The sequence below is a fragment of the Toxorhynchites rutilus genome, chromosome 2 (genome assembly GCF_029784135.1).
Source record: "Toxorhynchites rutilus septentrionalis strain SRP chromosome 2, ASM2978413v1, whole genome shotgun sequence".
Lineage (NCBI taxonomy): Eukaryota > Metazoa > Arthropoda > Insecta > Diptera > Culicidae > Toxorhynchites > Toxorhynchites rutilus.
In genome coordinates this window covers 133181104-133194790 of record NC_073745.1, presented here as the reverse complement: position 1 = coordinate 133194790, position 13687 = coordinate 133181104, and positions in this window count along the sequence as shown.

Genomic DNA, 13687 nt, shown 5'->3' with positions numbered 1-13687 from the left:
GCGGTACAACAAGCCAGCTGGGTAAAAGCTTTATTGTGTTGGACAAGATGCAAAGTAGTGGTAGGCGATCAGCAACAAGATGTTTGTATTAAGTACAAAAGGCCGGTTTTAAAACTACAACATCATCATGTCGGGTTCTTCTACTGTAGGGGCATTGAACTACTTTGATCTATTGTGGTGCACACCAGTTTACTATATATGCGATTTCAGCTCGTTCCATCACTCAGGGAATAAGTGATAGTAGCACTAGGACTTTGCATCTCCCCTCAAGAAGGTGTGACTTCTTTTATGAAGTTCCCTACCTTTTTTGGTTCAGCTGAGCATATCTCATTAGGAGGAAGAACGCCCTTTTCAAGAATCCGCAATCTTCGCTGAATCAATACACTGCATTGATACAGAAAATTTCCGAAGTTTCAGCCTCAAAATTGTAGAAACGACAATCATCATCTGTCAGTTTTCCTATTTTTTAGGATGATATGCTCGGACAGTGTCCGGTCAATTGACCAGTCAACGTACTCAGATTTGCTTTATTGAAGCTGAGCGGGCTGCGTGTTATTCTGCTACAAGGTGTGTAGCGTTGCCTAGTGGGCAACTGGATTTTCTTTTTTCCGTACAACTAAAACACGACCGATCCTGTTAACGTGTAACTCCTGATTATTTTTATATCAACTAAATATAAAATGAGTCTAACACTATACATACTTAATCCTAAAAGCTCATTCTAAATTCAGATTCCTACAGGAGGTGATTGGAGTCGCTTCCAGAGAGGGGAAAAAAATCAACCAATTGCAATCGAATTGGCTATATTGTAACATTGGCACAAATTTTGTTTTGTGTGTTACTTGGATAATATTCACCACAACTAATGCTATAAAATATCCATCTATCGCGCCAAAGCGTATTTCCGGAGGCCGTCATGCATAAAATGACCATGACCCAACTGGGGTCAATCATCGATTAGCATTCAAGACATTAAGACGTTTTTCTTCAGATGTTCTAAACTTTGATCACAACTGAAGGTTGTGCCAGCAAATAATTCGACGGGCTGAAGATTGTCCCAGGAACATCAATTCGACGAGCTGAAGGTGGTGCCAGTGGAATACAAAAAGAGCAATGTACTGAAGATTGTCCCATTGTGCATCCGTACTGAAGGTGGTACCAGTCAACCGAATATCAAAGCTGCAACGCAGCTGCGGACAAGGCCGAGCGACGCGAGCTGGTGGACAATTCCGGTACACAAATTTATTAGAGAAAATAAAGAGAATAAAAAAGTTCTTATATTTTGTTCTCTGCTCGAACAGTGCACATCCGAAAACGACCCGCAAAGAAGAGTCGGTAACGATATATAATCGTAAACATTAATTTGGTTACGCGGAAATTAAGTCGCGCGGATATTGAACTGGCCGGTCACGAGCCACATGGAAACCGGAGTTTTTTTTTTATTCGCAGTACTGAAGTTAGTGTCAGAAAAAATAATTAAACCTGGCCAGCGACACTGGCTGACGAACCAAACTGTAATATGAGATCGACGAGGTGGATGTACTCGCGGGCTCGAAATTAGCTATCGCTTCAGAAAATATGAAAATGTAAGAAATGTAACTTCCAAGCACCATTACAGAATGTTTGATGATTAGGGGCGCTTCAGGGGTAATGAATAATTTCGATTGTCTTGGTGTTGATAGAGCTCTCCCGTTGGCTTCAATCATCGATATTTCCCAGGTTTTGAGCTCAGATTTCATGCAAGATGTAGATAATCCACAAAATGGCTCAGGTCCGACGAATTTAGTTGAAGATCCTAATCTTGCTAAGAGATCGGCTTCTTCATTACGCTCTATACCTCAGTGGCCAGGCACCCAGTATAGATTGACTTAGATAGTAGCAGCTAGTTGCTTCAACGATAGAATACATTCCCAAATTAGCTTTGACTGACATGTGTATGCTTTCAATGCATTAAAAGCTGCTTGGCTATTTGAGAAGATACAGATATTGGTATATCTGCATTGTTTTACAGCCTAAGAGCATCTTTTTTCGCTTCAAGTTGCACGTAAAGAGTAGAAGATGTAAAAGAGCGTTTAGGGCTTTTGAGGATGCGCTGGGCATTGGTCCAGTTATTGATAAGCATGCCAGACGATGTAGATAATTAAGTTTTTTCTTAGCTGATATACGTGTAGTTTTAGGCCACCATACTACCGAAGCATATGTTAGTCTGGGTCTCACTATTGCCGAGTAAATCCAGTAAATCATTCTCGGTTTTAGTCCTCATTTTTCCCGAGTATACTACTACAAGTCTAGAGCGCAGCCTGGGCTTTAGATATTGCATACTCCAGTTAGTCGGTCCAATTTAGCTTTTGTTCAAGCATGATACCTAAATACTTGGTTCGTTTTGAAAGCTCCAATTGTACATCTCCCAATCTAAGAGGTGGAACCTTATACTTTCTGTTTCTGGTAAATTTAATTATGACTGTTTTTGAAGGATTAACACTAAGTCCTTCCAAGTTGAACCATTTGAGTGTGTAGTTAAGGACTGCTCGCATTCTATTGGAAATAATATACTCACATTTACCCCTTACTAGAATGGTTATGTCATCAGCGAATCCAATGACTTCGTATCCTAAATTAGTTAGGTTGTTAAGATCATCGACAACTAGGGTGTTACGTACGGAAATCCCAAATCAGGGCCATTTGTAGAATTTGTTTACGATAACAGGATAAGCAGATAGGGATCAGGTAGAACACATGGCAGGGATAACTAGAATGACGCAGGCAAAAGAGTCTGGTAAAGGGTGTTCGGATCAAAAAGTGGTCAACTTAAATACGCCGTATTTTTTCTAATCATTCATATAAAAACCCGATCACCCCTCATTTTATAGGTGTGTGTGTGTGTAGAATGATGCCTCTATTTGGATTTTGACATTAGATCTTTAGTTATCAAAATGGCGTCAAAGCAAGAGGAGCGATGTGAAAATCCAAACTACACGCACTCAGAAATAGCAAAATCGTTGAATGTGGCCAAATCAACCGTCACCAAAGTAATAAAAGTGTTCGGGGAACGTTTGTCGACAACTAGAAAGCCTGGATCTGGGGGAAATCGAAAGCCGGGAGCCGCAGTGACGAACAGAAGAGTGGCTAGCGCTTTCAAGCGCAACTCCAACCTATGTCGCAAATAAGTTGGGAATATCGTCTACAACCGTGCGTGAAGTTAAAAAACGATCCGGACTATCGACATATAAGAAGATAATGACTCCAAATCGCAACGATAAGCAAAACCTTACGGCAAAAATAAGATCTCGGAATCTGTATACGACATTGTTGACAAAGTTTGATTGCGTGGTAATGGACGACGAAACCTACGTCAAGGCAGACTTCAGCTTCCTGGACAAGAGTATTATACAGCAACCGGAAGGGGAAAGCTGGCAGATATTTTCAAGCATATTAAACTATCAAAGTTTGCCAAGAAATATCTCGTTTGACAAGCTATCTGTAGCTGTGGCTTGAAAAGCGACATTTTCTTTGCAACCGGGACCGTCAACCAGGAAATTTACGTAAAAGAGCCTTCTCTTAGATTTATGGATTTCTTTGTTATATTTTGTTAGACAGTTTTTGTAATCTGTTCAATTAGAAGTGATTTTAGCTTTGTTCAAGAGTTTTCCAGAAAATTTTCTAAGCTTTTCAAGTTTTTTGTTCCAAAGAGGCATCCTTATTTGAAGTTTTCCACTTCAGCGGACAGTTTTCTTCAAAGGTTGATTCAATATTGGTTTCAAATCCTGATGAAACTATTTCAAGCTGTTCAGTGGAAGATAAACTGATGGAACACAACGTCTCTTCTGTTGGTCAATAATTGACGTTTCTGGTCAATTGCTAGCTTCAAACGGTCCATTTGTTAACAGTAGAGATCTGAATTTAGTTTATTGCACTAAAAACAAATTTAAAAAAAAAATAAAAAAAAAATCTTGTTCAAAATAAATTAAATTGTGCGTATTTTACTGTTGCAGTATCGTAAACACCATTCATAATTTCAGCGGCCTCGCTTGCATTTTCGCATTCATAAAAGAAAAAGTGTAAAATGTACCGAATTTTATCTTCGTTGAACTCCATTGTTAACATCCTGTAACTCACAACTGGATGGAACAAGAGAAAATAATGGATAACTTTTTCCCCAACCTAATATATTCATCACTTCACTAACTAAGAAAATAATCACGTGTTCCATTCTGTTCTGTTTCTTCCATTATCCTGCGATAGGTTATGGGCCCAGCAGCGGGGTAAAAGTGATTCTACTAAACGGTCAATTATCGCGAAATGGAAGGAAATCGTTTTTCCCTACAAAAGTTGAATAACAGCAACTATCCAACCTGGCGCTTCAAGATCGAGCTGTTGCTCGTGCGGGAGGATCGTTGGTGCTACGTGGAGCCGGGAGTGAAACCAAAAAGGGTGGTACAAGCAACGTGGGATGCAGGTGACGCCGAGGCAAGGGCCACCATTTGACTACTGGTCGAAGATAATCAGCACAGACTGATTCGCAGATCGGTGGCGGCCAAAGCCGTTTGGACGGCGCTCCAAAACCACCAGAAAACCAGTTTCACGTCGAAGGTGTCGCCCCTAAAACGTATTTGCAACAAACGTTTCGTCGACGGTGAAGATATGGTGGAGTTTTTGTTCGAGATGAAGGAGGTATTCTCCCGTCTGATCAGCGCTGTCAAATTTTGACACGTGTCCATTGAAAGATGGTGCTTTGTGATAGTCAAGTAGATTTTTGTAAGAGGCGCCATCTAGACGTCAACCTTATGAACTTTTCAGCCGAACTGTTATCTAAGACAGTTGTTTGCGTCGAGACATCAAGATTGTCATTTGGGGATATGAACGCTAAGATCGGAAAAGAAGACATGTACAAACAGGTACAAACCGGTGATCGGACATGAGAGTCTGCACACCGAGACGACTAAACGGTCAATGGGGCGTAAGTCTTGCAGCTTCCCGAGAAGTACTTTCTTTCCTCTCAAGGACATTCTTATGGATTCGTTTGTTTATTATTGGATTATAGGCTGTAAGATATCGACTTGGACCACTATCTAGTAGCAGTTTGTATGCGCTCAAAACTGTTCAATGTTTATCACATGCGACAGAGCCGATCCCCGCATCTCAACATTAAACAGCTACGGAACCCCCAAACTGCGGAAGACTACGCGCAACAACTAGACGCGGCACTTCCTACGGCAGAGGAGTTAGGTGCAACATCTCTTGAAGATGGTTGGTGCAGAATTCGCACAGCCATCAGGGAATCCGCGACGGATACACCAAGAGTGGAGGCACCGTCCGGCAGAAACGCCGGAATGCGAGGCAGCGGTTGCGGAGAAAAATCGTACTTGGGCAGGCTACCTGAGGGTCAGGACGAGGGAGAACTTGGCCAAACAAAGACGGGCACGGAACGACATGACCACGGTTCTGGAACGAAAGAAACGCTAACAGGAGGATCGCGATCATGAGTAGCTGAAAGAGCTGTTCGGTGTCAATGGAACGCGGAAGTTTTACGAGAAGGTAAACCAATCCCGCAGACGTTATATGCCGCAAGGCGATATACGTAAGGACGAAGGTGAAGTGCTTGACAGGTGGAAGCAGTATTTCGAAGTGCACCTTAATGGTGATGCAGCAAGCGAAGCGGAGATGGAACTGACCTGGGTGAGTCATCAGTAGGCGCGCGGTACCACGGACCAAATTTTTTCAATCCGATAAATCCTACTAGATCCAAAAATGTCGGGAATACAACGTGACCACGCACCACATTTTCTTTGACTTCCTTTTGTGTCGTGATTTGTAGCACGTAACACCAAAAAAGCCGCTGGGGGAAATGATTTCTGTATGATCATATTTGAACGAACGAAAGCGATTTTTTCAGTGAATGGATCAACTGGCAAACACTGAAGAAATGTGGGCCATTTATACACATGATGTTTTTCCCGTGCCACAAAACTTCTAGCCTACTACACTTATTCTAAGCGGTTTTTTCTGTTGCCGTTGTTTACTGCAGTGATTTATTCCGGTCATGCTTGAAAATATGTGGAGATCTTAAGGAGTTTTCGGTTTTGACCAACTCCTCCACTGTTTCCCTATTTGGAAATTGCTTGCTTGTACAATTGAATATGTTTATCATTGGTTATTGTTTCAGAAATCACATATTTCATGTATAATAGTTTGTGTATACACCGGTCATATCGACATATCTTCCGCTTTTACTACCGTTCTAGTGCAGAATTGATTGCCATCTTCTAATTTTGAAACTTCGACCGTAAAGTTAATTATTTTTATCGAATTTACACTAGCTTTGCACATCTTTGTGGGAGTTAATTATCACATTTCAAAGATTCAATCCTAAGCATTGTCAGTGTTCCTATCAGAGGCACAGGGGACTTCCATCTCTACCGCATACATACTCTATTCTAAAATTAGAGCCCCTTTTTCAAGTCTCGATAAAATTTAAGCGAAAGCTCGTGTTGTTGGAAAGAGTCACTATACACGCACGTTCGAACAATCCCCTTCTACTAATTTACATGATTGGTTCCTCGTATCAGCGAAATTCGTTATTCAATTATGCTCAGGATTTATTGTAACCACTGAAATTTAATCTCAGGAATGAATTAATTGGAGCCTCAACGTCTACCAGTTTCGAGCAATTACGTTGGACTGAATTGAAAACATCGAATGAAATCCATTCAATAAATTTATACATCAAGGGGGGATATACACATACGAGGGCAGGTCAATGAGTCTTATCCTACAAATAAATGAAAATTTTGGAAAATTGTCGATTTATTTCTCAACTCAGTCTCCTTTTAGCTCGATACACTTGACCCAGCGATGCCCCAACTTCTTCAATCCATCTGAAAAATACGCTTTCTCGAGGTCTGTAAAGTAGGCCTCCGTGGCGGTGATGACTTCCCCATTCGACTGAAATTTCTGTCCAAAAAGTCGCCCGAGGCCAAATCTGGAGAATACAGTGGATGGAGCAGCAGTTCGTAGTACGATTCGACCAATTTGGCCGCGGCGACGGCGGAATTTCCATTTTTTCCATTTTTCTAAAATCTACGGACACCCCCGCTTCTACAAACGGTCAAAACAAAACTACGAGTCCAATTCGGCTGAAATTTTAACAGTATCCGTTTACGAGAATGTACTATACGATAAGTAAAGTAATTTCTCTTGCGATACTGACACCATCGGGCGATGAGGCTATGTACTTATCGGACCGCCCTCGTATATGCAGAAATTTAACATGATTTCTAGTATTTATTTTTCGAGAACAACTTGTTCATTATTTTCGAAATATGGCAAACATGGCTTATTTCTTTTGTCATTTTGACTATTCGAAAAAAAATCTTTAGTTTATGATTGTCATTGAAATCGAAATATCTCTCTGCTGTAGTGACAGCTTGCCAAATATGGGTAAAATTCCTGAGGTCCTTTGTGTAATGTACGCGCACTCGCGCACGTTATATTTTTCATAATCCCGTTTGTAACTAAACCTCGGGTTTTTTCCGTATATCCTAGTACTTCGTTAGAGCCCCGTTGTATTTTTGAGCGCATGTCTTGTTCACCAGACTCTGCTTCAGCGTCCGATTTAGTTTTTAGGGAACGAAAAAAACCAGTTATGATGGAACGGTTTTCTGGACAGTAGAATGAATGGAAAAGTTTTCCTAGGTAACATCAGCATACGAGAGTCCTTAGATCACTTTAACATGGTTTCCTTCCCGTTGTTCCTACACCCAAAATTTATCATATGTTTTGGTATCCCGATTTATTACATTAAATGCGCCTAAAAATAACAGAACTACTTCCCCATCATTCGTATAATATATATGCTGTAACAATATAAGAGCAATATGAGCGAGCGAAACAAGAGACACATTGCAAATAAGCACGCAATAAAGCTTTTCGCACACTTTGCCACATACACGGCCCAGACCGAAAAAGATATAGAAGTTTATGCTCTCCTTTTTAATCTTAGAAAATACTTTCCAACTTCATTATATAATGAGGTGTAATACTATCTAGGATTGGGCGATCTCGGATCGATTCTTAGAAGATCGATCTTTTCCATTACGATTTTCGATTTTTTTAATAATTTTTTAATCTTGTGTATTCGAGAAAATCGTGAAAATCTTTTTTATTGCTCTCGATTATTTCGATATTCCGTACAAATGCTGACAGAGACAGAACTAGCGGTAGCTACTGAGGGGATTTACTGTAACCAGTGGCCCATAGGATTACTGAGCTAGATGTTGATATCAGTTCCAGGAGAAATGTCGTTTTTTAGAACTGGTGCCAAATTCAATAATCGGTTTTGACTAAATGACAGACGCATAGCGGATTTCTGGACAGACACCAGTTGTTGATTTTCTAATAATGCTTTTTCAATTGATTCATTAATGAAACGACTACCTGAACGATGAATGCCCTGGAAAATGTTTTTGACGTAGGACTACGTCTAACCGGAAGATATAGGGGGTGAAATGGAAATCTAGGCACTGAACAAGTAGGAAAAAATGCAAGATTTGGAACGCTTATAACTCGAGCATTTCTCAATATATCGCAAAGGTTTTTGCAGCAATTGATAGGAAATATATCTTGTAGCAGTCGTGCTACAAGTTAGGAATATTTTCGGAGGGTAGCAGTCCAAATAAAAGGGACTGCTATCTAGCACATCTTGCACACAACGATGTGCATAAGTTGTACGCAATCGTTGTGTGGTTGGACGCAAGCGCAGCAATCATGTTCCGTCACACATACACCTTTCAAGGTTGAGTGGACGAAGTGCCTCGCAATTGGGTCACTTATGCGCGGCTTAGCGGGAGTTCCGAGTCAGGTTTCGAGAGGCGATTCTGAAACTCGCGAGAAGGCTGACTCGACCTGACTCATGAGAGCGGACAATCGTTTCTTTGCTCTGTTTCGAACCGTGGGCTGGGGGAAGTTCGCGGATTTGAAAAGAACATTATTTGCTTTAGCAAATATTGTTCTCCCGGGGGCAAAGATCGGGCACTAATTGTGTTCTGAGGAACTGGGGAATCTTTGCTCGTCCATTCCGATCTGATTCGTGGAAGAGGCAGCAGTGCGAGTATTTTTCGTTTGTCACGTCGCGGTGTGCTTTCTAATGTAAGACTTGTGCTGTGAAAGGTTTTTCTTTAAACGTAATTGGATTGTTCTTTTTTTTGATTTTCGTAGAATTATAAGGAATATTAGAAATTATAGAGATTCGTGTTCGTTAATAGTGAGTGCTCAGTAAAACAATAAAAGGTAATATTTTGAGGATTGAGTTAGCGAATGTTTTTTTTTCTAAATGCGTCGAACAGCCGTTCGACGGCTTTTTTTGTTAGATTTAAAATCTGCAGGATTGAGGCTGACCGGAAGTACAATTCCCAGTCCGTGCTCGGCGCACCGCAACTTCACCTCGTCATCGACCGCACTTCTGACCCCACGTGTTGGGTTGGAATATCCCGACGCAACGCCAACACTATCGGAAGGGAACTGCTCCGACAACACAGCGCTCCGGGCAGAGCCAGTCAGCAAAGCGTAAGTACCCTAACCCTTAAATACATGGCCATGTGGGTGGGTACTTTTTTGTAAAGGATTATACTAGTAATGAAGTGATCCCACGTTGTTGTGAATGAAACTGAAACAGTGCGGGAATGAAGGCCGGTTCGACGAATAGTTAGGATATTAGATTAGGGAAATATATGTATAGAGTAGGTAAAGAATAAATGTTTTGAGTTGAGAAAATGTGTTAGTTGATTTTTGTAGTTATAATTTTGTGTTTGGAGAAACCCTTTCGAGCTTCGCGTCGTCTTCTGTTCGTAGATTTTTGTTTGTACTCCAAGTGTGGACTGCTTGGGAGTCTCAGTCCATCTCGGCTCTTGTTCTCGGAAGCGATTGGGAAGGTTTGGGCCGCAGGAGGAATCAGGGGAAGACGCTTTGGTGTGCGTCTCAGTGCCCCCGGTAGAATCCGTGAACTTTCTCTCGTTTGTGTTGTTGGAGACAGAGCAGAGAAACGGGAACGCGAGTTGTAGGTGTCAGGAGGAGTCAGCTATTAGTGAGTTTCGGGATCGATTCAAGAACCCGCCCTGAGGTCGGAATTCTTGCCGGGCAGACAGCGAGTGAGTGGCCCTCTTACGAGGTGGCGCTTAAGCCACTCATTTTGAATCCCGTGTGACGGAACCAGTAGCTGCGCTTCCAGCGCGCTACATTTGGCGCCCAACGTGTTTTAGGGCTTACCGGAAATTTTGGGTGCGCCACATTTTGGCGCCCAACGTTAATTGGGGATATCGGGGATATTGGCGCGCCACATTTTGGGCGCCCAGCGTTATTTGGAGTGTACCGGAATATTTGGAACACCACATTTTGGCATCAAACGTTATTTGAGGTTATCCGGAAATATTAGTGCGGTGCATATTTGCAATCAAAATTTTTTAGATTGTTCGGAAATTGCTACAGTTTGGCACGCGAATAATTTTGTTTTCTGTGCTTTCGGAAATATATATATTTTTTAAAACTTTGTCTGCTACATATAGGAATAGTTAGATTAACAGAAAAATAAGACGTACTATTTTTGGAATTTGTCTTTATTGAAATAAATTAAATGGAATTCGAGTATTTATTTTTCGTTGAAATATTTTGTGGGGAAATTGTATTGTGTGTGTGATATTTGTTAAATCATTTTCTTCGTATATTATATATTCACTGTATTTTCTGTTAAATAAAAAGTATTATATTTATTATTTATTCTTTTATTATTATTATTATACTGCATTATTTCAAAATGAGTTCGAAATTTCCGCACGCGGATCACCTTTACAATGATGAGGTGGACTATGAATTAATTATTAGAGGGAAATATGAAGAAACTAAAAGTGATTTGGAGACGAAATATAGGCTACTGAGAAAACTGTTTCATGAGGACATGAAGGAAAACCGAGAGTGTTCTTCACGTTTCACAATTGATCAAGAGTTCGATCATATTGCGGGTAAAATTGATAGTTTGAGAAAAAGATTAGAAAAAGGAAATGATGAGAAATCTATTTCACGATTGAAACATTACGCGTTAAGAGTGTCTCGTAGTATTGCTGAAGATGCTCAATCACAACAGATGCGTAAGGAGCTTGGACAAGATATTAGGGAATTGATCAATAAATTCAGTACCAAGAAAAAAACTGAAATTAAATCACCTAATAAGGCGTACATATTTGAACCGCAAAGTGAAGTCCGAATAAGCGAGCATGAAAAAATGCAAAACGTTGAGCAGGAAAACGCAGCGTGCGGAGGTCAACCTCGAAGTCTGGAAAAGCATGACCAGAATAGAAACGATTCATCAACAACGGAACACACTAAAGTGTTCAGTGAGAGCCTCAAGCGAAGTCTAGGTGCAATTCCTAAAGAACGTCAGACACAGAGTGCAGAGCGCGTGGTAGGGAAAAGTGAGGAAGAAAAACAAATGTTAATTAACCGAATTACGGAGCTAGAGCAACAGTTGTCGTTGATGCTGGGCTCTATGCAACAGAGGGAAGGACCAGTAAGGGAAAATTCGAAGCGAGTAGTAGAAAGTAATAAAACATTTGACCGAAGAGATCGTGACAATCAGGGAAGAAAAACCCCCGAACGAGAAACGAATATAAGAAATAGTCAGTCTGAATCGTTTGTCAGCGAACAGCGTAATATGAACCAGAAGGGTAGAATGGAGTCGGGCCCAGATTATATATAACAAACCGAACACCGAAATGTACCAGAACAGCGATATTCTAGTAGGAATGATAGCCGACGAAATGAGCTAGAAAGGCAACAGGCGGGCAACGCACGAACAGACCGTAACGCAACTGAAGTTCGTCGCGATCCCAGGAGGATGCACCACGATCGATTGAATCGGAATGATAGTTCAGAAGAGCGATCTGATGAAGAATATTACGATAGACAAAGATCACGTAGAATACCGAGAAATATTCGACAAATTACCGAATTGGAGATTCAGAACGTGGATCGCCGCATGGAAAAATGGCATCTTACGTATAACGGAGATTCTCGTCAACGATCGCTGGAGGATTTCCTTCACAAAGTCCAAAGGCTAGCACGCATGGATAGAGTATCAGAAGACGTTCTATTACAGCGCATTCATACGATCCTGAGAGGTGAGGCGTATGATTGGTATCTCTGCTACGCAGATGAGTTCATTGATTGGAGCGATTTCGAAGAACGAATTCGATATATGTACGGCAACCCTAACAAGGACCAAGGTAACCGCCAGAAGATCTATGAGCGGAAACAGATGCGAAACGAATCATTTTTGTCGTTCAAAATGGAAATCGAACGACTGAATAAGTTGTTGACAATTCCTTTGGATCAGCGAAGAATTTTTGAAGTGATATGGGACAACATGCGTCCTCATTACAGATCGAAGCTAGCATGCAAGACAATTACCGACATGAGGAAGCTGGAATATTACGCTTATCGTATCGACGCGAATGATTCAACGTTAAGATACAACAGAGATGGACCGTCAAGAAGTTCCAATCAGGTTCACAACATCGAGATCGAGCGGGAATCCGACGATTCGTATTCAGCTTGTTCAGAAGAAAAGGAAGTTAATGTGGTGGATAAAAGACATGAGAGAGATCGACGATCTAGAGACGCTGCAAGAACACAACCACAAAATAATCAGGAAGTGAGACAGAGCGAGAGAAGAGAGAAGCAGACAGAGCCGCTATGCTGGAACTGTAGAAAACGTGGCCATTTCTGGAGACAATGTAGAGAGGAAAAAAGAATATTCTGCTACATTTGTGGGACACTGGGAGAAACTTCGATTTCTTGTCGAAACCATCCGCAAGCTAGGCAAAATTTTCGTAACAGACAGTCGGAAAACTAAGACGGGAGTGTAGAGAAGGGAACATCAGCATTCCGTCCAGCAGTTTAGTTCCCCAACCGACTATAACCGAGGAGACTTTTCGTAGCCTGTTAGAGATTGGTGTACACAGGGAAAATTGTCCCCATATAACTGTACATATTTTCAACCAGAAATACGATGCTTTGTTAGATTCGGGGGCAAGCGTTTGTGTGACCAGCATTACCGATATAGCAGAGAAAAATGGACTGACATTACAACCAAGTCCCCTTAGGATTGTAACAACCGATAAAACCGTCCATGAGTGTTTAGGCTATGTTCAACTACCTATGGTTTTTCGAGGGATTACCAAAATTAATCCAACCTTGGTTGTTCCGCAAGTTTGTAGACCGCTGATATTGGGTTACAATTTTTGGAAGTCATTCGAGATTCAGCCAATGATTAAGGGTCCGAGAGGATTAGAGACAGTAATCACTGAGGAGAAGAGCAACAAAAGAGGATGCGAAATTGAGATGATTCAATTTTCGCTTTTGCCCATTGAATCACTACCAATGGTGAAACGAACAGATCCAGACGAGACATTAGACATTCCAGCTCTGGAGTTGCCAGAACCGTCTAAAGTCACACCAGAAACGATCGAAACGGAGCACGATTTAAATGAGATAGAGCGAAGTCAGTTGACAGATGTCGTGAGAAGATTTTCGTGCACGACAGAAAATCATTTAGGTAGAACATCTGTAATTCAACATGAGATCATCCTGAAGGAAGGAGCAGTACCACGACGACAACGGGATACCCTAGCTTCCGGTGCTC